Raw genomic sequence first — 25,453 nt, 5'->3', positions numbered from 1 at the left:
TGCCATCATAACCTCGATCATACTATTGTAAGCATATGTAATGAATGCAGCGATCAAAACAATGTAAATGACATGAGTAAACAAATGAATCATGTAGCAAAGACTTTTCATGAATAGTACTTTCAAGACAAGCATCAATAAGTCTTGCATAAGAGTTAACTCATAAAGCAATAAATTCATAGTAGAGGTATTGAAGCAACACAAAGGAAGATTAAGTTTCAGCGGTTGCTTTCAACTTATAACATGTATATCTCATAGATATTGTCAATGCAAAGTAATATAACAAGTGCAATATGCAAGTATGTAGGAATCAATGCACAATTCACACAAGTGTTTGCTTCTTAAGGTGGAGAGAGATAGGTGAACTGACTCAACATAAAAGTAAAAGAAAGGCCCTTCGCAGAGGGAAGCATTGATTGCTATATTTGTGCTAGAGCTTTGGTTTTGAAAACAAGAAACAATTTTGTCAACGGTAGTAATAAAGCATATGTGTAATGTAAATTATTTCTTACAAGTTGCAAGCCTCATGCATAGTATACTAATAGTGCCCGCACCTTGTCCTAATTAGCTTGGATTACCGGGATTATCATTGCAATGCATATGTTTCAACCAAGTGTCACAAAGGGGTACCTCTATGCACTTTGTACAAAGGTCTAAGGAGAAAGCTCGCATTGGATTTCTCGCTTTTGATTATTCTCAACTTAGACATCCATACGGGACAACATAGACAACAGATAATGGACTCCTCTTTAATGCATAAGCATGTAGCAACAATTAATGTTCTCATATGAGATTGAGGATATATGTCCAAAACTGAAACTTCCACCATGATTCATGGCTTTAGTTAGCGGCCCAATGTTCTTCTCTAACAATATGCATGCTCTAACCATTAAATGAGTGGTAAATCGCCCTTACTTCAGACAAGACGGACATGCATAGCAACTCACATGATATTCAACAAAGAGTAGCTGATGGCGTCCCCAGGAACATGGTTATCGCACAACAAGCAACTTAATAAGAGATAAAGTGCATAAGTACATATTCAATACCACAATAGTTTTTAGGCTATTTGTCCCATGAGCTATGTATTGTAAAGGTAGAGGATAGAAATTTTAAAGGTAGCACTCAAGCAATTTACTTTGGAATGGCGGAGAAATACCATGTATTAGGTAGGTATGGTGGACACAAATGGCATAGTGGTTGGCTCAAGGATTTTGGATGCATGAGAAGTATTCCCTCTCGATACAAGGTTTTAGGCTAGCAAGGTTATTTGAAACAAACACAAGGATGAAGTGGTGCAGCAAAACTCACATAAAAGACATATTGTAAACATTATAAGACTCTACACCGTCTTCCTTGTTGTTCAAACTCAATACTAGAAATTATCTAGACTTTAGAGAGACCAATTATGCAAACCAAATTTTAGCAAGCTCTATGTATTTGTTCATTAATGGGTGCAAAGCATATGATGCAAGAGATTAAACATGAGCACAACAATTGCCAAGTATCACATTATCCAAGACATTTTAGAATTACTACATGTAGCATTTCCCGATTCCAACCATATAACAATTTAACGAAGAAGAAACTTTCGCCATGAATACTATGAGTAAAGCCTAAGGACATATTTGTCCATATGCAACAGCGGAGCGTGTCTCTCTCCCACACAAAGAATGCTAGGATCCATTTTATTCAAACAAAAACAAAAATAAAAACAAACCGACGCTCCAAGCAAAGCACATAAGATGTGATGGAATAAAAATATAGTTTCAGGGGAGGAACCTGATAATGTTGTCGATGAAGAAGGGGATGCCTTGGGCATCCCCAAGCTTAGACGCTTGAGTCTTCTTGAAATATGCAGGGGTGAACCACCGGGGCATCCCCAAGCTTAGAGCTTTCACTCTCCTTGATCATATTGTATCATCCTCCTCTCTTGATCCTTGAAAACTTCCTCCACACCAAACTCAAAACAACTCATTAGAGAGTTAGCGCACAATCAAAATTTATATGTTCAGAGGTGAAATAATCATTCTTAACACTTCTGGACATTGCACAAAGCTACTGAAAGTCAATAGAATCGAAAAATCCATCAAGCATGTCAAAACAGGCAATGCGAAATAAAAGGCAGAATCTGTCAAAACAGAACAGTTCGTAAAGACGAATTTTATTGAGGCACCAGACTTGCTCAAATGAAAATTCTCAAATTGAATGAAAGTTGCATACATATCTGAGGATCACTCACGTAAATTGGCTTAATTTTCTGAGTTACCTACAGAGAATTAGGCCCAGATTCGTGACAGCAAAGAAATCTGTTTCTGCGCAGTAATCCAAATCTAGTATGAACCTTACTATCAACGACTTTACTTGGCACAACAATGCACAAAACTAAGATAAGGAGAGGTTGCTACAGTATTAACAACTTCCAAGACTCAAATATAAAATAAAGGTACTGTAGTAAAAACATGGGTTGTCTCCCATAAGCGCTTTTCTTTAACGCCTTTCAGCTAGGCGCAGAAAGTGTATATCAAGTATTATCAAGAGACGAAGTATCAACATCATAATTTGTTCTAATAATAGAATCAAAAGGTAACTTCATTCTCTTTCTAGGGAAGTGTTCCATACCTTTCTTGAGAGGAAATTGATATTTAATATTACCTTCCTTCATATCAATGATAGCACCAACAGTTCGAAGAAAAGGTCTTCCCAATATAATGGGACAAGATGCATTGCATTCAATATCCAAGACAACAAAATCAACGGGGACAAGGTTATTGTTAATGGTAATGCGAACATTATCAACTCTCCCCAAAGGTTTCTTTGTAGAATGATCAGCAAGATTAACATCCAAATAACAATTTTTCAATGGTGGCAAGTCAAGCATATTATAGATTTTCTTAGGCATAACGGAAATACTTGCACCAAGATCACATAAAGCATTACAATCAAAGTCATTGACCTTCATCTTAATGATAGGCTCCCAACCATCCTCGAGCTTCCTAGGAATAGAAGCTTCGCGTTCTAGTTTCTCTTCTCTAGCTTTTATGAGAGCATTTGTGATATGTTTTGTGAAAGCGAAGTTTATAGCACTAGCATTAGGACACTTAGCAAGTTTTTGTAAGAACTTTATAACTTCAGAGATGTGGAAATCATCAAAATCTAAACCATTATAATCTAAAGCAATGGGATCATCATCCCCAATGTTGGGAAAAATTTCAGCAGTTTTATCACGAGCGGTTTAATGATTTTAGCAGTTTCAGGCAGTTTTTCGTGCTTTGCATTAGAAGTGGAAACATTGCCAACACCAATTCTTTTACCATTATTAGTAGGAGGTGCAGCAACATGTGGAGCATTAGCATTGCTAGTGGTGGTAATAGTCCAAACTTTAGCTATATTATCTTCTTTTTCATTTTCTTCTCTTTCCCACCTAGCACGCAATTTGGCCATCAATCTTATATTCTCATTAATTCTAACTTGGATGGCATTTGCTATAGTAACAATTTTATTATTATGATTTTCATTAGGCATAACTTTTGATTTCAAAAGATCAACATCGGCAGCAAGACTATCGACTTTAGAAGCAAGTATATCAATTTTCCCAAGCTTTTCTTCAACAGATTTGTTAAAGGTAGTTTGTGCACTAATAAATTCTTTAAGCATAGCTTCAAGCACAGGGGGTGTGTTCCTAGTATTGTTGTAAGAATTCCCATAAGAATTACCATAGCCGTTGCCATTATTGTAAGGATATGGCCTATAGTTGTTACTAGAATTGTTCCGATAGGCATTGTTGTTGAAATTATTATTTTTAATGAAGTTTACATCAACATGTTATTCTTGAGCAACCAATGAAGCTAACGGAACATTATTAGGATCAACATTAGTCCTACCATTCACAAGCATAGACATAATAGCATCAATCTTATCACTCAAGGAAGAGGTTTCTTCGACAGAATTTACCTTCTTACCTTGTGGAGCTCTTTCCGTGTGCCATTCAGAGTAATTAATCATCATATTATCAAGGAGCTTTGTTGCTTCACCAAGAGTGATGGACATAAAGGTACCTCCAGCAGCTGAATCCAATAGGTTCCGCGAAGAAAAATTCAGTCCTGCATAAAAGGTTTGGATGATCATCCAAGTAGTCAGTCCATGGGTTGGGCAGTTTTTAACCAAAGATTTCATTATTTCCCATGCTTGTGCAACATGCTCATTATCCAATTGTTTAAAATTCATTATGCTACTCCTCAAAGATATAATTTTAGCAGGGGGATAATATCTACCAATAAAAGCATCCTTGCATTTAGTCCATGAATCAATACTATTCTTAGGCAGAGATAGCAACCAATCTTTAGCTCTTCCTCTTAATGAGAAAGGGAACAATTTTAATTTTATAATGTCACCATCTACATCTTTATACTTTTGCATTTCACACAATTCAACAAAATTATTGAGATGGGCAGCAGCATCATCAGAACTAACACCAGAAAATTGCTCTCGCATAACAAGATTTAGTAAAGCAGGTTTAATTTCAAAGAATTCTGCTGTAGTAGCAGGTGGAGCAATAGGTGTGCATAAGAAATCATTATTATTTGTGGTTGTGAAGTCACACAACTTAGTATTTTCAGGAGTACCCATTTTAGCAATAGTAAATAAAGCAAACTAGATAAAGTAAATGCAAGTAACTAATTTTTTGTGTTTTTGATATAGAGTGCAAGACAGTAAATAAAGTAAAGCTAGCAACTAATTTTTTTGTGTTTTGATATAACGCAGTAAACAAAGTAGTAAATAAAATAAAGCAAGACAAAAACAAAGTAAAGAGATTGGATTGTGGAGACTCCCCTTGTAGCGTGTCTTGATCTCCCCGGCAACGACGCCAGAAAAAGAGCTTGATACGCGTACAGCACGCGTCCGTTGGGAACCCCAAGAGGAAGGTGTGATGCGTACAGCGGCAAGTTTTCACTCAGTAAGAAACCAAGGTTTATCGAACCAGTAGGAGCCAAGAAGCACGTTGAAGGTTGATGGCGATGAAATGTAGTGCGGCGCAACACCAGGGATTCCGGCGCCAACGTGGAACCTGCACAACACAACCAAAGTACTTTGCCCCAACGAAACAGCGAGGTTGTCAATCTCACCGGCTTGCTGTAACAAAGGATTAGATGTATAGTGTGGATGATGATTGTTTGCAGAAAACAGTAGAACAAGTATTGCAGTAGATTGTATTCGATGTAAAAGAATGGACCGGGGTCCACAGTTCACAAGAGGTGTCTCTCCCATAAGATAAATAGCATGTTGGGTGAACAAATTACAGTTGGGCAATTGACAAATAGAGAGGGCATGACCATGCACATACATGATATGATGAGTATAGTGAGATTTAATTGGGCATTACGACAAAGTACATAGACCGCTATCCAGCATGCATCTATGCCTAAAAAGTCCACCTTCAGGTTATCATCCGAACCCCTTCCAGTATTAAGTTGCAAACAACAGACAATTGCATTAAGTATGGTGCGTAATGTAATCAATAACTACATCCTCGGACATAGCATCAATGTTTTATCCCTAGTGGCAACAACACATCCACAACCTTAGGGGTTCTTGTCACTCCCCCATATTCGACAAAGGCATGAACCCGCTATCGAGCATAAATACTCCCTCTTGGAGTTACAAGCATCAACTTGGCCAAAGCCTCTACTAGTAACGGAGAGCATGCAAGATCATAAACAACACATATGTATAAATTGATAATCAACATAACATAGTATTCTCTATTCATCGGATCCCAACAAACACAACATGTAGCATTACAGATAGATGATCTTGATCATGTTAGGCAGCTCACAAGACCCGACAATGAAGCACAATGAGGAGAAGACAACCATCTAGCTACTGCTATGGACCCATAGTCCAGGGGTGAACTACTCACACATCACTCCGGAGGCGACCATGGCGGTGAAGAGTCCTCCGGGAGATGATTCCCCTCTCCGGCAGGATGCCGGAGGCGATCTCCTGAATCCCCCGAGATGGGATTGGCGGCGGCGGCGTCTCTGGAAGGTTTTCCGTATCGTGGCTCTCGGTACTGGGGGTTTCGCGATGAAGACTATATGTAGGCGGAAGGGCAGGTCAGGGGACGTCACGAGGGGCCCAGATGACAGGGCCGCGCGGCCAAGACCTGGGCCGCGCCGCCCTGGTGTCTGGCCACCTCGTGGCCCCACTTTGTCTCCTCTTCGGTCTTCTGGAAGCTTTGTGGTAAAATAGGCCCCTGGGCGTTGATTTCGTCCAATTCCGAGAATATTTCCTTACTAGGATTTCTGAAACCAAAAACAGCAGAAAACAGCAACTGGCTCTTCGGCATCTCGTTAATAGGTTAGTTCCAGAAAATGCATAAATATGACATAAAGTGTGGATAAAACATGTAGGTATCATCAATAATGTGGCATGGAACATAAGAAATTATCGATACGTCGGAGACGTATCACCCCCCGAGATGGGTTCGGCGATGGCGGCCACGACGGAACTTTTCGTTGATGGAGGCTCAGGTATCCAGGGTTTTCCCGAGAAGATGTATAAATAGGCGGAGGATTGAGGTCGGTTGGGCGCCTGGTGGGCCCAGACCTACCCTAGCCGCGGGCCAGGTCCTGGCCGCGCCTAGGGGTGGTTTGGCCGACCTGCTGCGCCCCTTCGTCCCCCCTCTGGACTTCGTCTTTGTTTCGGTAAAATATTGACTTCGGCTTTTGTTTCGTCCAATTCCGAAAATATTTTCTGTACAACTTTTATGAAATACAAAAACAGCAGAAAATAGGGAACTAGCACTGTGGCATCTTGTTAAGAGGTTAGTGCTGGAAATAATATAAAAATGCAACAAAGTTTAAGCAAAATATATATGAATTGGTGTAAAACAAGAATGGAGCATAAAAAAATTATAGATACGTTTGAGATGTAGCAGCATCCCCAACCTTAACTGTTGCTCGTCCTCGAGTAGGTAAGTGATAACAAAATAATTTTTGAGGTGACATGAAGCCAACCAAATCTTGATCAAGCATGTAAAGCATTGTGAGTTGGGATCTAAGTACTCTAACATAGGCATGATAGATATAATTCAATTGAACTTAGCAACTATGTTATAACATGAAGAGTAACTCAAACAAAGATCATGAATAATAGTGCATTGAAAGCAACTGTGTGTTTATGATCATAGAGTAAGCATAATAAAGTGGTACTCAACATGTCCTTATGGAATAGCAAAACATAAATGCAAGGACACCTTCAAAGTTTAAGTGGTGACTAGATATAAGTAATTTGAGAGCAAGCAATAGCACAATCATGAATCAATCAATAATAGTTTTGGGACTATGCACATTGCACTAAGAATGCCAACTATGCTCTCTTAATTGGTGCATAAGGTAGAAGATTAAGACTCAACATGAAAGTAAAAGAAATGCCCTTCGCAGAGGGAAGCAGGGATTATCCATGTGCTAGAGCTTATTTTGAAAGGGATATGAGTATTGAAAATATTCATTTTGAGAGGTGCTACATATGTCAACGGTAGTGATAAATAGTATGACTTATGCATAATTACTTCCTATAGGTTTGCTTGCCTCATGCATAATATACTAATAGTGCTCACACCTTGTCCTAATTAGTTTGGACTTCCATGGATTTTCATCACATACATATGTTTTAACCAAGTGTCACAAAGGGGTACCTCCTTGCCTCTTGTACAAAGGTCCTAGGAGATGAATCTCATTTTATTTCTTAATTTTGATGAATCTCAACTTTTTGGACATCCACACCATGAAAACAAGGACAACAAATATTTGGAATTTTGCCCAGCTGAAACTTCCACCATGTGAACATGGATTTAGTTGGTGGCCCAATGTTCCTCTCTAACAATATGCATACTCCAATCTTTGCAACTCATGGTAAATCTCCCTTACTTCAAACAAGATGAGCATGCCTAGTATTTCACATGATATTCAATAAAGGCATATTGATGGTTTTCCCCATGACAACATGGTTCTCACACTACAAGCAACTTATAAGAACTAAAAAATGCATAGGACATACCGCAATAGTTTTTAGACTACTTTCCCATGAGCTATACTTACACAAAAACAGGTGATTATTTTTGAAGGTTTAAAGGTAGCACACAAGCAATTTACTTTGGAGTGGCAATGAAATACCACATATAGGTAGATATGGTGGACACAATTGGAAACTTTGGTTTTTTGTGGTTGGATGCACGAGTAGAGCTCATACTCAGTACAGGTGAAGGCTAGCAAAAGACTGGAAGCGACCAACTAAGAGAACAATAATGACCATAATCATGCATCGCGACAAAAGATTATCAATTAAAACATAAAGTGATATTACAAGTCAAAAACTAAATGATCATATAGGCTTTATTTGACTGGTTATAGTCATAACATGGTATAAGCATGCGCCAAGTCAACCCAATAAAGCATCAAACCAGAATACCACAATACTATGCTTTTATGATACAAACAAAACATGATTCTTTAAATGACACATTATGCACTCTCAGACATTTAAAACAAGTCATGCTAAAAAAATACTAAGCTTATGACAAGAATAACATCCAGCATGACATGCCAAAGTCCATGCCAAAGTCTAGACAAGCTTTCTTTCGCATCACTATAGTCATGAAATATTTTACTCGTATCCAACACCAATAAATTTATTTGAAATAACTCTCAGAGATGAAATACATTATGGACCAGAGATCTAATCATACATAAATAAATAATACTAATGAGCTCTGAACAAAATTCAAGTGAAAAACAAGAGCTAAACGCAGTACTAGCAAACTAGAACACTCGCAGATCAATAACAGTGAAAACTAGAGCGTTCTATGCAATTAAAAACAAGCGGGTCTTTCTCCAAAACAAATGTGCCAGGATCTAACATATTCTACAGAAAACAAAAAAAACTAAACTAAAAACAAAAATAAAGATGCTCCAAGAACAACACATAGCGTATGAAGCAATAAAAATATAGCGTATAGAGAGATGACATGTTGCTTTGTTGATAAAGAGGGGATGCATTTGGCATCCCCAAGTTTTGGCGCGTGTACCTCTTGAATATGTTTTGGGGTGCAGGGGCATCCCAAGCTTGAGCTTTTATCCATTCTTCATCTCATCACATCATTCTTCTGTCCCTACACTTGAAAACTTCATTCATACAAAACTTAACACAATTCTTCATTAGCAGCATTAGTACAATCAAACTAAATAAATCCACTTGTGTTCAGTACTAACATATATCAAACGTATATTAAAGCATAATATACTGTAGCAACCCTTCAAATATTTCTCTGATCAAAATAACTCAAAAAGAAAGAGTTTTAAAAGGCAAATGCAAATAGTGCAGAATTCTATCAAAACAGAACAACAGGTAAAGATCAAAATTTACGAAAATGCTCTGTTGCTTATATTGAAAAGTTGATAAATAACTTAAGTTAGATATGTACCTGAGGCATATGCATAAAAAATAAAAAATGACAGGTCAAAATTACGTACTGGATATTTATACAAATTTTTAGGGTAACAGCACATAATCTGTTTCTGGACAGCAACTTCCTCAAATCTTACTTTCTTCCTATTAGAGGATATTTTTGGCACAAAAACGAAATAAAAATGATAAAATAGATCATTAAAGTAGTAATAACTTCCAAGACTCAAAAAAAAAGAAAAATTACAGGAAAATAAACATGGTTTGTCTCCCATAAGCGTTTTTCTTTAACGCCTTCCAGCTAGGCGCAGTAAAAATGCGAGCATCAAGTATTATTAAGTGAAGACGCATTAAGATCAATGCAAGAAGTATATTCAACAAGAATTTGTTCTTTATCAATTTGATTTTTAGAAGACCCTTTCCCTGTACTTTTGGGTTCACTACTTTCATCAAATTGATTTTCAGGAACAATTCAATCGAAATTCTTTTTCCAAGCTTCAAGCATTGCTACTAATTTGAAAGGTCTTGCTATATTACCTTCTCCACTATTTTTAGTTTGGTCAAGTGTACCAAAGATATCTACACGTGAGGCTAGCTTATCAAATCGATCAAAAACTTTCCTAGCTTAACCACATCTTTAAATTCACGGAGCAAAGTTTCTAAGATTGAATCTTTGTTTTCATCATCTTCAATTTTATGAAGTTTAAGAAACATTTGCTGCATAAATGGGTTAAGGCTAACAAATCTAGCCTCCAGGATTTGAACTAAACAAGTTGCAGCAGTTTCATAATCATGAGCTAGTTCTACGAGGGGTTTATCCTCAATATCTTTATGCTTACTAACATGATTGAATAATTTCAATGTTATCTTTCCCAATTATAGAACCACTACCTACAGATAGATCCTTCAGATCCTACTTAAACATAATGAACTGGAAAAAAAATAAGAACTATGTAGAAACTAAATTTTTTGTATTTTTGATATAAAGATAACTATGAAAGTAAACTATTTTTTTGTGTTTTTGATAAATAAAACAAACAAAATAAAATAAAGTAAACTAAGCAAACTATAACAAAGTAAAGAGATTGGAGATGAGAGACTCCCCTTGCAGAAATACTCTTTCTCCCAAGCAACGGTGCCAGAAAACAAGCTTGATGGCGTGTACTCGGCGTATGCGGGCACACTGTTGAGGAATCCCAAGAGAAGGGTATGATGAGCACATGAACAAGTTTTTTCTCAGTAAGAAACCAATGTTTAATCGACCAGTAGGAGAAATGCGTGACTTCTGAAGGTATTATTGGCTGACTAGTGGCAGGGCGCACTACCGGCATCAGCAACAACATGGAACCTTCACACAACACAACCAAAGTAGCCCCAACTTACAGTGAGGTTCTCAATCTCACCGGTTTGCTGAACACAAAGGATTAGATGTATCGAATGGAAGGAGATGTTTGCAGAAAGTAAACAGAACAAGATTGCAGTTAAATTTACAGTAAAGGAAATAGGACCGGGATACACAGTTCACTAGAGGTGTCTCTCCATAAAGAAATAGCATGTTGGGTGAACAAATTACAGCTAGGCAATTGATAGAATATCGATCATACATGAAAAGATGATTAATATGATATTTGGTATTGGGCATTACAACATAATACATAGACCGTAATCCAACTACGTCTATGACTAACAATTCACCTTCATGTTATCGTCCGAATCCCTTTCAGTATTAAGTTGCAAGCAACAGACTATCGCATTAAGCAATGTGTGTAAAGTAAACAATAGAATTACCCTTGGATTTTTTTTTTGTTTTCTCCCTAGTAGCAACAACACATCTACAACCTTAGAAGTTATAAAGTCACTCTCCCATAAAACTAGAGGCATGAACCTACTACCGAGCATAAATACCCCCTCTTGGAGTCACAAGTGTCCACTTTGCCAGAGTTTCTACTAGTAATAAAGAGCATGCAAGATCACACATATGACATGAATATATAATCAATCTTAACATAGTATTCAACATTCATCGGATCCCAGCAAACCAAACATATAGGATTACATAAAGATGATCTTGATCATGTAGGGTAGCTCACAAGATCAATACATGAAACACAAGGTGGAGAAGACAACCATCTAGCTACTGCTATGGGCCCATAGTCCAGGGATCAAATACTCACGCATCACTTCGGAGGCGGGCTGTAGATTCCTTCGGCTATGCTTTCCCCCTCCGGCAGGATGCCGGGAAGAGCTTCGGAACCCCCCGAGATGGGTTCGGCGTTGGCGGCCGCGACGGAACTTTCGTGGATGGAGGCTCGGGTATCCAGGGTTTTCCCGAGAAGATGTATAAATAGGCATAGGATTGAGGTCGGTTGGGCGCCTGGTGGTCCCAGACCTACCCTAGGCGCGGGCCAGGTCTAGGTCGTGCCTAGGGGTGGTTTGGCCAACCTGCTGCGCCTCTTCGTCCCCCCTCTGGACTTCGTCTTCGTTTCGGTAAAATATTGACATCGGCTTTTGTTTCGTCCAATTCCGAGAATATTTCCTGTACAACTTTTATGAAATACAAAAACAGTAGAAAACAGGGAACTGGCACTGTGGCATCTTGTTAAGAGGTTAGTGCCGGAAATCATATAAAAGTGCAACGAAGTTTAAGCAAAACATATATGAATTTTTGTAAAACAAGCATGGAGCATAAAAAATTATAGATACGTTTGAGACGTATCAATGATGTAGTCGATCACTTGCCGCTCTCAGGAGCGAGATGAAGATCTTGACGGTGCTGCAATCGGGCAGCACCTCCGCACTCGGTCACCCGTACGGTGTTGATGAAGACGTCATTCTCCCCATTCCAGCGGGCATCAGAAGTAGTAAATCCTCCTCGAAATCCCGCCAGCATGACTTGGGAGAAGGGGTGGTGGTGGAGATCTCATGCAGGATTTCGCCGTCGCCGTGCCAGAGATAGATGGAGGATGGGTGGTGCTAGGGTTTGGGAGAAGGGGTGTTTGGGGCTCCGGCCTTGGGTGCCCTGGTCGGTGCAACCAATGTGGTGGTCGGCCCCCTCCCCTCTCCTCATCTTTATATAGGTGAAAACCCCTAGGGTCCAATCCTACTCCACATGGGAGTCCAATTGAAACCCTACCATATGAGGAAACCTAGTCAAGGTGGGATTCCCCCTTTCCTTGTGGTGTGGCCGGCCATAGAGGTGGATTCCACCATGGAGTCCACCTTCCCACTTAGTGGGTAGGCTAGGGCTGGTGGAGTCCCCACTTAGTGGGTCGGCTAGGGCTAGTGGAGTCCACCTACCTTAGGGAAATATTTCGGATGATTCTAGAACCTTCTAGAACCTTTCATAAATTCACTGTATCATTCCCGAACTTGGAATATGACTTCCCATATATGAATCTTATTCTCCAGACCATTCTGGAACTCCTCGTGATGTCCTAGATCCCATCCGAGACTCCGAACAATATTTGAACTCCATTTCATATTCCATATCTACTTAAAACGACATCAAAACCTTAAGTGTGTCACCCTACGGTTCGCGAACTATGCGGACATGATCGAGACACTTCTCGATCAATAACTAATAGTGGAACCTGGATATCCATAGTAGTTCCCACATATTCAACGATGACTTCGTGATCTAAAGAATCATTAACATACGATACTGATTCCCTTTGTCGCGCGATACTTTACTTATCCGAGGTTTGATCGTCGGTATCTCTATACCTAGTTCAACCTTGTTACCGATAAGTACTATTTACTCGTACCGTGATATGACATCCTACTGGGCGCAGAGTTGATGAAGGAGAATTTATGCGCAACATTGAGTGGAACCCCAAGAGGAAGGTATGATGAGCACAGCAGGAAGATTTCCCTCAGTAAGAAACCAAGGTTTATCGACCAGTAGGAGAAAAACGTTCTCTCCTGAGGTGTTGCGAACCAACTCGTGGCGGGCGCCCGCCGGCGTCAACGACAACGTGGAGACCTGCACACAAACAACCAAGTACTTTGTCCCCAACTTTCAGCGAGGTTGTCAAACCCACTGGTTTTGCTGAAAACAAAGGATTAAACGAACCGTGTGGAAGAAGAATTGTTTGCAGAGAACAAAACAGAAAAATGTTGTAGAAGAGTGCAATTAAAAGAAGAAGGACCGAGGTCCACAGTTCATTAGAGGCGCCTTCCCAATAAAATAGATATGTTGGGTAAAAAAATTACAGATGGGCAATTGACAAATAGAGATTCTACGCTAATGGTTGGTGCAGAATACATGCTATGAAAGTATGCGGGCATTACAAAAATATACATAGACCATAATCCAACTGCATCTATGACTAATAATCCACCTTCAGGATTGCATCCGCGACACCCTCTAGTATTAAGTTGCAAGAAACGGACCATCGCTTTAAGCAATGTGTGTAAAGTAAACGATGAAACTACCCTTGAATAGAACACCGCTATTTTCTCCCTAGTAGCAACAGCACATCTACAACCATAGAGAACAAGGTCACTTCCCATGGTTAAATAGAGGCATGAACCCACTATCGAGCATAAATACTCCCTCTTGGAGTCGCTAGCATCTACTTGGCCAGAGCATCTACTAGAAACAGAGAGCATGCAAGATCATAATAACATAATACATAATCTCAACCAAAGCAATCTCTCTATAAATTGTATCCACATCAAACCAACATGTAGCAATTACAAATTAGATGATCTTGATCATCTTAGGAAACTCACAAGATCTATACATGAAGCACAACAAGGAGAGGACAGCCATCTAGCTACTGCTATGGACCCATGGTCCCGTGGAGGACTACTCACGCATCACCTCGGATGAAGACATGGCGATGTAGAGGACTTCGGTGGTGATTTCCCTATCCGGCAGGGTGCCGGGATGGACTGCGGAACCATCCCGAACTAGGGTTTCAGTTGACGGCGGCGTCGGAACTTTTCGTGGATGGAGGCTCGGGTCCCTGGGCTTTTCCCGATACGAGCAATACATAGGCGGAAGGGCGGAGCAAACGAGGCAACGAGGCGCCAGTACAAGGGCCAGGCGCGGCCAAGGGTGGGGCCGCGCCTGCCCTATGTACTACCACATGGTAGCTCTCCTACGCGTGTCCTTTTGGCTCCGTCTTTGTCCCGGAAAAATAAGACTCTGGGCTTTTGTTTCATCCAATTCCGAGAAACTTTCATGTACAACTTTTCTGAAACACAAAAATAGCAGAAAACGGGAACTGTCACTGCGGCACTGCGTTAATAGGTTTGTCCTAGAAAATGCTAAAAGTGTGGAAGAGTGCACATAAAACATATAAGAATTGTAACAAAACAAGCATGGAGCATAAAAAATTATAGATACGTTTGGAACGTATCAACATCCCCGAGCTTAACTCCTGCTCGTCCTCGAGTAGGTAAGTGATAACAAACAAATAATTTTTGAGGTGACATGCTGTCACACTACTTTGATCAATCTAAGTGTAAAAGCAAACATAGCTAGAATCATAGAATCCTAACATAAGCATGATATATATAATCAAATAATGAAACTTAATAACCATGCTAAAACATGAATAGTAATCAAACAAAAGAAAATATATAACATGCATGGAAAGCAAAGTGATTGTCAAGAGCATAGCATAGATACATAATAAAGTGGTACTCAGCTTGTCCCATAAGTGGAAGCAAAACATAAATGCTTGGACACCTTTAAAAGATTATAAGGATGACTAGAAGCAAAAAGTTTGAACAAGCAATACCATAATTATGAATCATCAATAAAATCTTGGGACCATGCATATAAAACTAAGAATGACAACTATGCTCTCATAAGTGGTGCATAAACTAGAAGGTGGAGACTCAACATAAAAGTAAAAGAAGGTCTCTCTTGTTGAGGCAAGTAAGATCACTCATGTGCTAAAGCTTTTTATTGAAACAACAAGAGTATAAAATGCACTTTTCATAGGTGGATGATGTCAACGGTAAGTATAAAGCATATGGGTTGTGTAAAAGTGCTACTTCTAAATCATAAGCCTCATGCATAACTGCTACTAGTGCTCACACCTCGTCCTACTCACCTCGGATCACCAATAGCTCTCATCACATACAAGTTGTTTTAATCGAGTATCACAAAGGGGTACCCCCGTGCCTCCTGTACAAAGGTCCTAGGAGATGCATTGCTTTTGATTTCTCATTTTTAAAGCATCTTCAACTTGGGACATCCATACCGGGACGACACGAGCAACAGATAAATGGACTCCTCTTATTTTTTTTTATTGCTAAAAGCTTTCTCATAAGAGATTGAGGATTTGTCCAACTGAAACTTCCACCATGATACATGGCTTCGGTTAGCGGCCCAATGTTCTTCTCTAACAAAAATGTATACTCAAACTATTTTGCATGGATAATCTCCTTCATTTCAGACAAGATGAATATGCATAGCAACCCACATGATATTCAGCGGCAAAGCACGCTGAGGTGTCCCCAGTATTTCAATGGTTATCACACAATAAACAACTTAAAAGAGCTACAGTTACACAAGGAACACACGGTAGGCACAATAGTCATTTTTGACTACTTTCCCATGAGCAACAAAAATATAATACTTTGAAATTTAAAAGTAGCACATGAGCAAACTACTATGGAATGGCAATGAAATACCACATTTAGGTAGATATGGTGGACACTTTGGCATATTCGGTTTTTGGTGGTTGGATGCATTAATAAAATACTCACACAAATGGAGGCTAGAAAAAGACCGGGTGCGAGCAACTAAGAGAGCATAATGGACATAATGATGCACAGCGACAAAATATATTAATCAAGGAATTTCTATTTTCGTGCCCTCGGTTCCTTAGTTGTGCTCAGTTGTCCCCAGCTCCTTAGTTTTTCCTCAGTTTTCCCCAAGTCCTTGTTTGAAACCCGCAGAAGCAGCTCAGACGGCAAGATTCCCGTTTAGTTGACCGTTCCGTGCTGACGTGTGGGGTCGCGTCATGTGGGCCCGCGTCGCGTGGGGCTGGTAGAAAGGGACCGCATGGGACATGACGAGATAGCGTTTGGTTGCACGTGAGCAGGAGCTGGGTTTTGTCTCTCTCGGCCCAAATTGGCATTTTTAAGAGCACCTTTTCCCCTCTTTCTCTCTCTATCTTTTTCATCAAATTAGTATCAAATCTAGAGAAGCTTCTATTTCCGCCTTTTGGCCCTCGTTTTTTGCCCAATATGGCAGCAAATCTAAAAGCTAGTATATGATAAATTCACATCAGCATAATCAGAAAACTAAGTATAATACATAAACTGCATACAGCAGCCAAAAGCAGCCAATAACGTTGTTAATGTTCATGACAAACTAAGCTGAAAAAATACAAGACGCACGCAATGTATGGCCAACAAGAAGATTCCTCATTGCTCATATATTTATTCGTCGCCCCATTCGTGCATTATCCCAAGGAAGTATTCATTGAACTCCTTCCATTTGCAGTGTGCGGCCAATACATCCTCCAGACGGTATGGCATGTGTTCATTTCTCAGACCGTAGTTTCCCATTATATCCACATATCGTGGCCACTCATCCCAGGCCTTTGTATCATGAATGTACTCTCTGATATAACCCAAATCTGCATAGTAGATGCAGCCAGGTCGAAGTGTCGGGTGCACTCTGGTGTCAACGGAGATACACCGGATATAATGCACAAAGAAGGCATGACTGCCAATGTTACTGACCGGATGGAGAGAGCGGCTCTGAGTGTCCACACGGTACACCAATGGTTGGTCCTCCAAAAGCATGTTGTCCAACAACACAAGCAGCAGATCACCATCCGACTTCACAAGATAGAACTTGTCATTTCCAAGTTGTGGAAATGAAATTAGTGTCTCCATCTTGACAGTGCTCGCGCGCTGCTGCAATTGTACATTGGTGCACACTATTGTCCACAGCTATGGCATACAGTTCACCATTGAACGGGGTAATGCAACGCAAACCATGGTTCTCGATCGAAAAACTTCCATCTCCCCAATCTTCATATATATCCTTAGTTGGAGTGCTCTCATCGACCCAACTAATTTCGTTCGGGTAATGTGAGAAAACGAAGACCATAGTTGGGGATTTGATTACAGCGACTGAATTCAGAAAAACAGATGGCATGTGCGCCTCAAACATAGTGTTTGATGCCTTTGTGAGTGGGTTCAGAAGCCGTATCTTGTGCGGCGGATTCTTCTGGGCAAGCACGATGACGCTACGGCAAAAGCCGACGAAGTAGTATCTAAATTATATTGATGAAGATAACATTCAGCACTAAGATTGAAAATAAGAATAGATTAACCATATAGATTTTGAGGAATTTGGAGGAATTTGAACCTTGCACGAACTTCCGATAGATCTATGGTGACGTAGCGGGATGTGCCGAGTTGGAGGAAGGTGAACTCAGCGGCTGATACGTCCAAAACGTATCTACTTTCCCGAACACTTTTGCTATTGTTTTGCCTCTAATTTGTGTATTTTGGATACAACTAACACGGACTAACGCTGTTTTCAGCAGAACTGTTCTGGTGTCTCGTTTTTGTGCAGAAATCCAACTTTCGGGAAAATCCTCGGAATTTATGCAGAAGGCCCTATTTTTCCAGAAAACTGACGGAGCCAGAAGGACAAGTCAGGTGGAGGCCCGAGGGCCCCACACCATAGGGCGGCGCGGCCCAGGGGGGGCCCGCGTGGCCATGTGGTGTGGCCCCCTCGGCCGGCCTCCGACGCCCTCCTTCGGACTACTTATTGGCCTCGACCTAAAAACGCACGGAGAGAAGTCGAAGTCGCCAGAAACCCTCCAGAACACCGCCACATCGCGAAACTCCGTCGCGGGAGCCAGAAGTCTCCGTTCTGGCACTCCGCCGGGACGGGGAATTGGAGGAGATCATCGCCGCCATCACCGCCAACGCCTCTACATCAACCAGCCATGTTTCCCCCATCCATGTGTGAGTAATTCCCCCGCTGTAGGCCGAAGGGGATGGTAGGGATTGGATGAGATTGGTCATGTAATAGTATAAGATTATTAGGGCATAGTGCCTAGTGTCCGTAATTGGTACTTTGATGATATTGTTGCAACTTGTTATGCTTAATGCTTGTCACTAGGGCCCGAGTGCCATGATCTCAGATCTGAACATGTTATTGTTTCATCATGATATTCATTGTTTATTGATCTTACCTGCAAGTTGTATACACATGTCGCTGTCCGGAACCGATGGCCCCGAAGTGACAGAAATCGGGACAACCGGAGGGAATGGTAGTGATGTGAGGATCACATGTGTTCACGGAGTGTTAATGCTTTGCTCCGGTACTCTATTAAAAGGAGTACCTTAATATCCAGTAGATTCCCTTGAGGCCCGGCTGCCACCGGCTGGTAGGACAAAAGATGTTGTGCAAGTTTCTCATTGCGAGCACGTACGACTATAATTGGAACACATGCCTATTGATTGCTTTGTACTTGGACACCGTTTTATTATTATCTGCAAATGCCCTGCTATGATTGTTACATGAGTTTCTCTCATCCATGCAACGCCCGTTCATCCGTCCCCGTGCCTACAGTATTTTAATCCTGCTGTTTACTAAAATCACTACTGCTGTCTTTGTTACTCTGCTACTGTTATTTCACTACTGCTACTGCTATAAAACTATTACTACTGATAAACTCTTGCGAGCAAGTCTGTTTCCAGGTGCAGCTGAATTGACAACTCCGCTGTTAAGGCTTCCAAGTGTTCTTTGTCTCCCCTTGTGTCGAATCAATAAATTGGGTTTTACTTCCCTCGAAGACTGTTGCGATCCCCTATACTTGTGGGTCATCAAGACTATTTTCTGGCACCGTTGCCGGGGAGCATAGCTTTATTTGGAAGTTCACTTGGATTGATATTGTTCGCTGCAAATTCTCCATCATGGGTAAACCTCGCGATTCTAAAATCGCCATATTACCATCCACTACAAGAAAAGGTACAATTCTGAGTACCTCCGCTACACTTGATTCACCATCTATGATTGATAAACTTGTTTCACCGCCACATGCTTCACATGCGGGTACTTCTGCTGAATCTGAAAACTCTCATAATATTGATAATATTTCTGCTGTGCTTGATGATAGTGGTTCATTGGGATCCTTTCTAGATGCTACGATTGCTAGGTCTAGACAAATTGAAAATCTTTGAAACTCCTAATGCTACTACACCTATTAATTCACCTGAACTTGATTATTTTAGTGATGATCCTGATGAAGATTATGTGGAGCTTAATGATGATTTTATTGAAAAATGCAATGCTACTACTGATGCAAGAAAAATTAAAAAGTTGCTTGCAGAACATGCTGTTAGATATAAACTGTCTCCTGATCCTAAGTTTGCCACATCTCCTATAAACATTAAGGATAAAGATTATGATTTTTCTCTTGATTTATCTCATATAGCTATTGTTGAGAAAACACCCTTTTGTGGTACTGAAAAAGAAAGTGCTGTTGAACACATGATTGAGCTATCTACTCTGAGTAGCTTGTTTTCTGATGATGTTAAGAAGCGTACTTACTTTGTTGCTAAAATCTTTCCATTCTCATTAAAGGATGATGCTAAAACTTGGTATAATAGTTTGCCACCTAATTCTATTAAAAGTCCAAAAGAATTGCTTGATGTTTTCTTCCGTAAATACTTTCCTGCTAGTGCTCAACATATTGCTTTGCAGAGAATTTATAATTTTGACCAGGAAGATGGAGAGAAATTGCCTGAGGCTTGGGCGAGATTTTGCTCTCTTATTAGAGCTCGGCCTGATCATGATTTGGAAAAGCATGATTTACTTGATATATTTTATAGTGGACTAACCATTGAGTCTAGGGCATACCTGGTTAGTTGTGCTGGTTGTGTTTTCAGGAAAAGAACTCAGGACAACGTGAAGAATTATTGGCTAAAATAGGCCGGAATCATGATGATTGGACTACGCTTTGAACCAACTCCAACGCCAATATTAAAGAAGAGGGGTTTAATTAAATTGAATGATGAAGATATGAGGGAAGCCAAGAAGTCTCTCAAGGAGAAAGGTATTAAATCTGAAGATGTGAAGAATCTTCCTCCCATAGGAGATATATGTGAGATAATTCCCCCTTCATCCATGATTGAGGTAAACTCCCTTCAACGCTTTACTAGGGAAGATATTCCGTATTCAAAACCTCTGCACAATGCTTAGATGAGTTTGATAATTATATTGTTAAGCAAGAAAATTTTAATATGAGAGTAGAGAATCATTTAATGGAAAATTCTCGAGCTATTAGTGAATTGCATGATATTGTAGAGAGAACCTCCAATGATGTTAAGATGCTTGTTAAACATTTTCATATGATTCAAACTCAAATTGATCAACTCACTAAAGTGCAAAATGACTTGTTGGGAAATAATTCTAAAGAGAAACATGCTTATGAAGTAACAACTAGAGGTGGTGTCTCTACCCAGGATCCTCTATATCCTGAAGGGCATCCCAAAAGAATTGAACAAGATTCTCAACGCATTGAACCTAGTGCTCCTTCTAAGAAGAAAAAGAAGAAGAAACACAAAAATGTTGTAGAATCCTCTAAGCCTGCTAATGATCCTAATAGTATTTCTATTTCCGATGCTGAAACTGAAAGTGGTAATGAACATGATAAAGATAATGATAAGAATGATGCTTCTGATAAAGAAAATGTTGAAGAAGAACCTGAAAAGCATGCTAAAAATAAAAAGTACACTAAAGAAGATTTTATTGCTGAGAAACATGGTAATGAAAGAGAACCTTGGGTTCAAAAGCAAATGCCTTTTCCTGCTAAGAAACTAAAATCAAAGGAAGAAGAACACTATAATAAATTTTGCGATTGGATGAAACCTTTATTCTTGCAAATCCCTTTGCCTGATGCTATTAAATTGCCTCCTTATTCAAAGTATATGAAAGATATTGTTACTAACAAAAGGAAAATCCCCAATGAGGAAATTTCCACTATGCTTGATAATTACTCTTTCAATGGCAAAGTTCCAAAGAAGTTGGGCGATCCAGGTATACCTACTATTCCTTGTTCTATTAAGAATAATTATGTTAAAACTGCTCTATGTGATTTGGGAGCCGGTGTTTGTGTTATGCCTTTTTCTCTTTATAAGAGACTTTACTTAGATAAGTTGATACCTACTGATATATCTTTGCAAATGGCTGATAAATCTACTGCTATTCCTGTTGGTATATGTGAGGATGTTCATGTTCAAGTTACTACTAAGCTGCTTGATATTAAGCTGATTTTGTTGTGTTGGAAATGCCTGAAGATGATAATATGTCTATTATTCTTGGGAGACCTTTTCTTAACACCGCAGGGGCTGTTATTGATTGCAATAAAGGAAAGGTTACTTTCAATGTTGATGATAGGGAGCATACCGTTTATTTTCCCAAGAGGATTGAGAAAGCGTGTGGAGTTAATACTATTTCTAATGTGAGAACTATCAAAGTGGGAACTATTGATTGTCCTATATATGAGCCTAAAGAAGAATATCAAACTCTCGTGATTGGATCCATATCAATACAATTCAAGGTAACATGATTGATTTGAGGTTTATTTCTTCTTATGCTATGTAAAATTTATTTGGTGGCAAGACTTGATCAACCTTGTTAACGAATACTTTTTATATGCATAGAGGAGGTAAACAACATCTCTTTCTTCCTCCACTTGCTCTAGTTGCTGTAGCATTTTTAATTTGCAAAGTTCCTTAGTTAATTGGAGATTTCAAAATTTTCCTGGCCAGTAATAATAAACTAAATACCCAGAAATGTGCATTTTTCAAAGTTTTCAAAAATTCACAAAAATTATACCGTTGGTCCTATTTTTCGATGAGGCACCTGGGAGCACCAGAGGATGACCTGTGGGGCACCACAGGGTGCCACACCACAGGCCGGCGCGGCCAAGGAGGGGGGCGCGCCACCCTGTGGTGTGGGCCCCTCCTTGCCCCACCATCTCATCTCTTTCTCCCAGCATCTTCTCTCTCCCGAAAAAACTCGCACCAGGTTCCTCTCACTCGCGTTTTTGCTCAAGAGCTCCAGATTTTTCGATCTCTTTGCTCAGCCCAGATTTCTGTCTAAAATTTGGCACATTTGCTCTCCGGTATGTGACTCCTCCGCCTATCCAAGTAGAATTTTGTTTGGTTGAGTATATCTTGAATATTTTGCTGCTGTAGGTAACATGTCTAGTGAGCTTGCATGCTTGTTCTAAGTGGTAGAAACTAGTTTTGATGCATGATTAGTACTCTAGCAAGTTCCTATAGTAGTTCCCCTTGATTATGTGTCACCAAATCAAGTTTTATATCACTTGTTGTAAAAATTTCAGAAAAGAAAGATGAAGAAGTTCAACTTTGGGGAATTGTTCAAGAGAGGAACAACCAGCACCGGGAGGCCTTCTAGGGCCGCCACCCGGCTTAGGCGATCGTACAACGAGGATATCATCGCGCCTAGCTTCGCGCCCGAAGAGGACAACGGGGCTCCTAATGCTTCGTCTTTTCCATGCTATGATTTTCTGAGGAATGCAGGGATATTGGAGGATTTCTTCACCCTTGTCAATAGAGCGGGCTTAACCACCTACGTGGAAGACGAAAGGGAGCAATACTATATGCTCACCAAAATTTTCGTCGAGAGCTTCAGGTTCAACAACACGCAATACGAGTCGACAGTTGCATTCAAGATCTATGGTAATCCTGTTACTATGGAATTGGAAGATTTTTGTCGTGCATTGGATATTGCCCCTGTAGGTACAACAAGTAGGATTGATGACAACCCCCGGGACTTGTTGGAGCTCTATCGAGGGATTACCGATGATGATTGTCGCACCATTCAGCGTGGCAAGATAAGGAACATTCAACTCCCCGCCATTAAGTATTTTGCATATTACATTGCTACTAGCATTCTTGGTAGGGAGAACACTAGCAATATTTCTAGTTACCATCTTGCTTTCTTGAATATTGCACTTACTGGTCGGACATCTTATCACCTTGGTTCTCTTATTGCTCGCCGCCTGTCTAATAGGGGGCCTATTTTTGGAGGAACTATTGCACTGCGCGTTTTAACATATTTAAGACTTCCTCTTGATCCTAATGATGTGCCATTGGCCCCTAGGAGACTAGATATTGTTGCTATGAAGAGTCATCATTTTGTTACCACTGATTCTACTTTAGATAATATGGTCTATAGAATGTTGTTTGCTGACGGGGATGAGAAGGAAATCCCTCTTCCCCAACCAGGTTTGTTCAGTATTGACAGGCAATCATGGTCGTGCACTAAGGAGGAGGTGGATGAACATATGAAGATACAACACTTCCACCAGCAGCATGACTCCGAGGACACCGAGGCCTCCCACGACTACACCGTCACGTATCCGGGTGCTTCTTCTAGCACATGCCCGGAATATGATCCATCTTCGTCATACTACGGAGATACTACCTCATGGTCTCGATGGGATTGAACTCCACTTAGGCCAAAAGCCTAAGCTTGGGGGGAGGTATACCGGCATCACTCATTCTTTGCATATTATGATTGCTGGATACTTTTATATACTTGTTTTGTTTGTTTGAGTGGTTTTCTAATGAGAGGAAGATGATATTTGGGGAAGTGCTGCCTGAAAACAGATTCTGGACTGTTACCGTAAAAATTCTCAAAAATAGCCAGAACAGTATTTAGTGAAGCCAATTTTTGTGCAGGTTCCCCAGGATGTTATCTAACTTTCATTAGTTAAACACTTTTCAAGCTGAGCAACGTAAGATTTTTGTAAAAATCGATTTCTGTACTGCTGTCAGGTTTTGGCAGATTTCTGCCATCTCGCTTTTCTGTGTTTCTTTTAGTTTGCTATTTCTTGTTTTTGCTTTGTTTCTTTCCCAAAACATAAAAAGACCAAAAATATTTCTGTTGTTTCTCTTCACCATTTGTTTGCTTTGGTTTCTCGCATTTGTTTCGCTTTATTTGCTATTGCTAGTTTGCTATAAGAAAACCCAAAAAGATTTTGCTTTGTTTGCTTGTTTCCTTTTGTTCTTGTTTGCAATTCGAAAACACCAAAAATATTTGCTGTTCTTGTTTGGTTTGTAAAGTTCATTATGAGTTCAATGGTCTTCGGTGGCTGGAGCGTGGTTTTCATTTCATATTATCCAAGCTGCACAAGTGAAAGGCAATAATGACGATCTACGACAATTGGATTGTGGTGAGAGGCTGGTATGAACTCTATTTGTTTTCATTTTTGTACATATACTCATCCATGTGAGCATGCTTAGTTGGTTCATGTGAAGTATATGTTATTTGAGAAAGTCTAGTAGTTTATGATCTCTCATGTTAAGCTCCAATTTATTAATATGAGTAGCATGTCATGGATGTTTGCTTGCATTGTTTTATTCATAAGTAGGTATGGCATTGTGGTATCCTCCTCTGAATAATTCATTTATATCGACTTGGCACATGCTCACGCATGCATATGACTGAACAAAAAGTCAATTAAGCCTCGATGATCTATATTGCTTCAGAGTTCTTGTATCACTTTTATGCCTCCGTTAATTTATTTTGCCGCAAGCATGATTATGACAGTTACTGCTCTCTTGATTTGTCGCTCCCTAGTCTATTGCTATCCTTCACTTGTACTGAGCGGGAACGCTGCTCGTGCTTCCATACACCTGAAAACCAAGTTGTTCCAAAAGTGTACACCATAAATACCTATGCATGGCATTTCAAACCATTTCAAGTAAATTCTCATGCGCTACCTTTAAAACCTTCAAAATGCTTCTCAATTTGTGTTTATGTTTCATAGCTCATGAGGAAGTATGTGGTGTTTAGCTTTTAACCTTGTCATTTACTTTTGACGGACTCTCATATGGACTAGTGGCACATCCGCTTATCCAATAATTTTGCAAAAAGAGCTGGCAATGGGATTCGCAGTCCCGAATTAATTAACTTAAATAGACACTCCTCCAAGGTTTGTGATTGTTGGACGGCACCCGA

Source organism: Lolium perenne, chromosome 6 (assembly GCF_019359855.2).
Source record: "Lolium perenne isolate Kyuss_39 chromosome 6, Kyuss_2.0, whole genome shotgun sequence".
In the NCBI taxonomy this organism is placed as follows: Eukaryota; Viridiplantae; Streptophyta; class Magnoliopsida; order Poales; family Poaceae; genus Lolium; species Lolium perenne.
Note: the sequence above shows the minus strand (reverse complement) of the source record.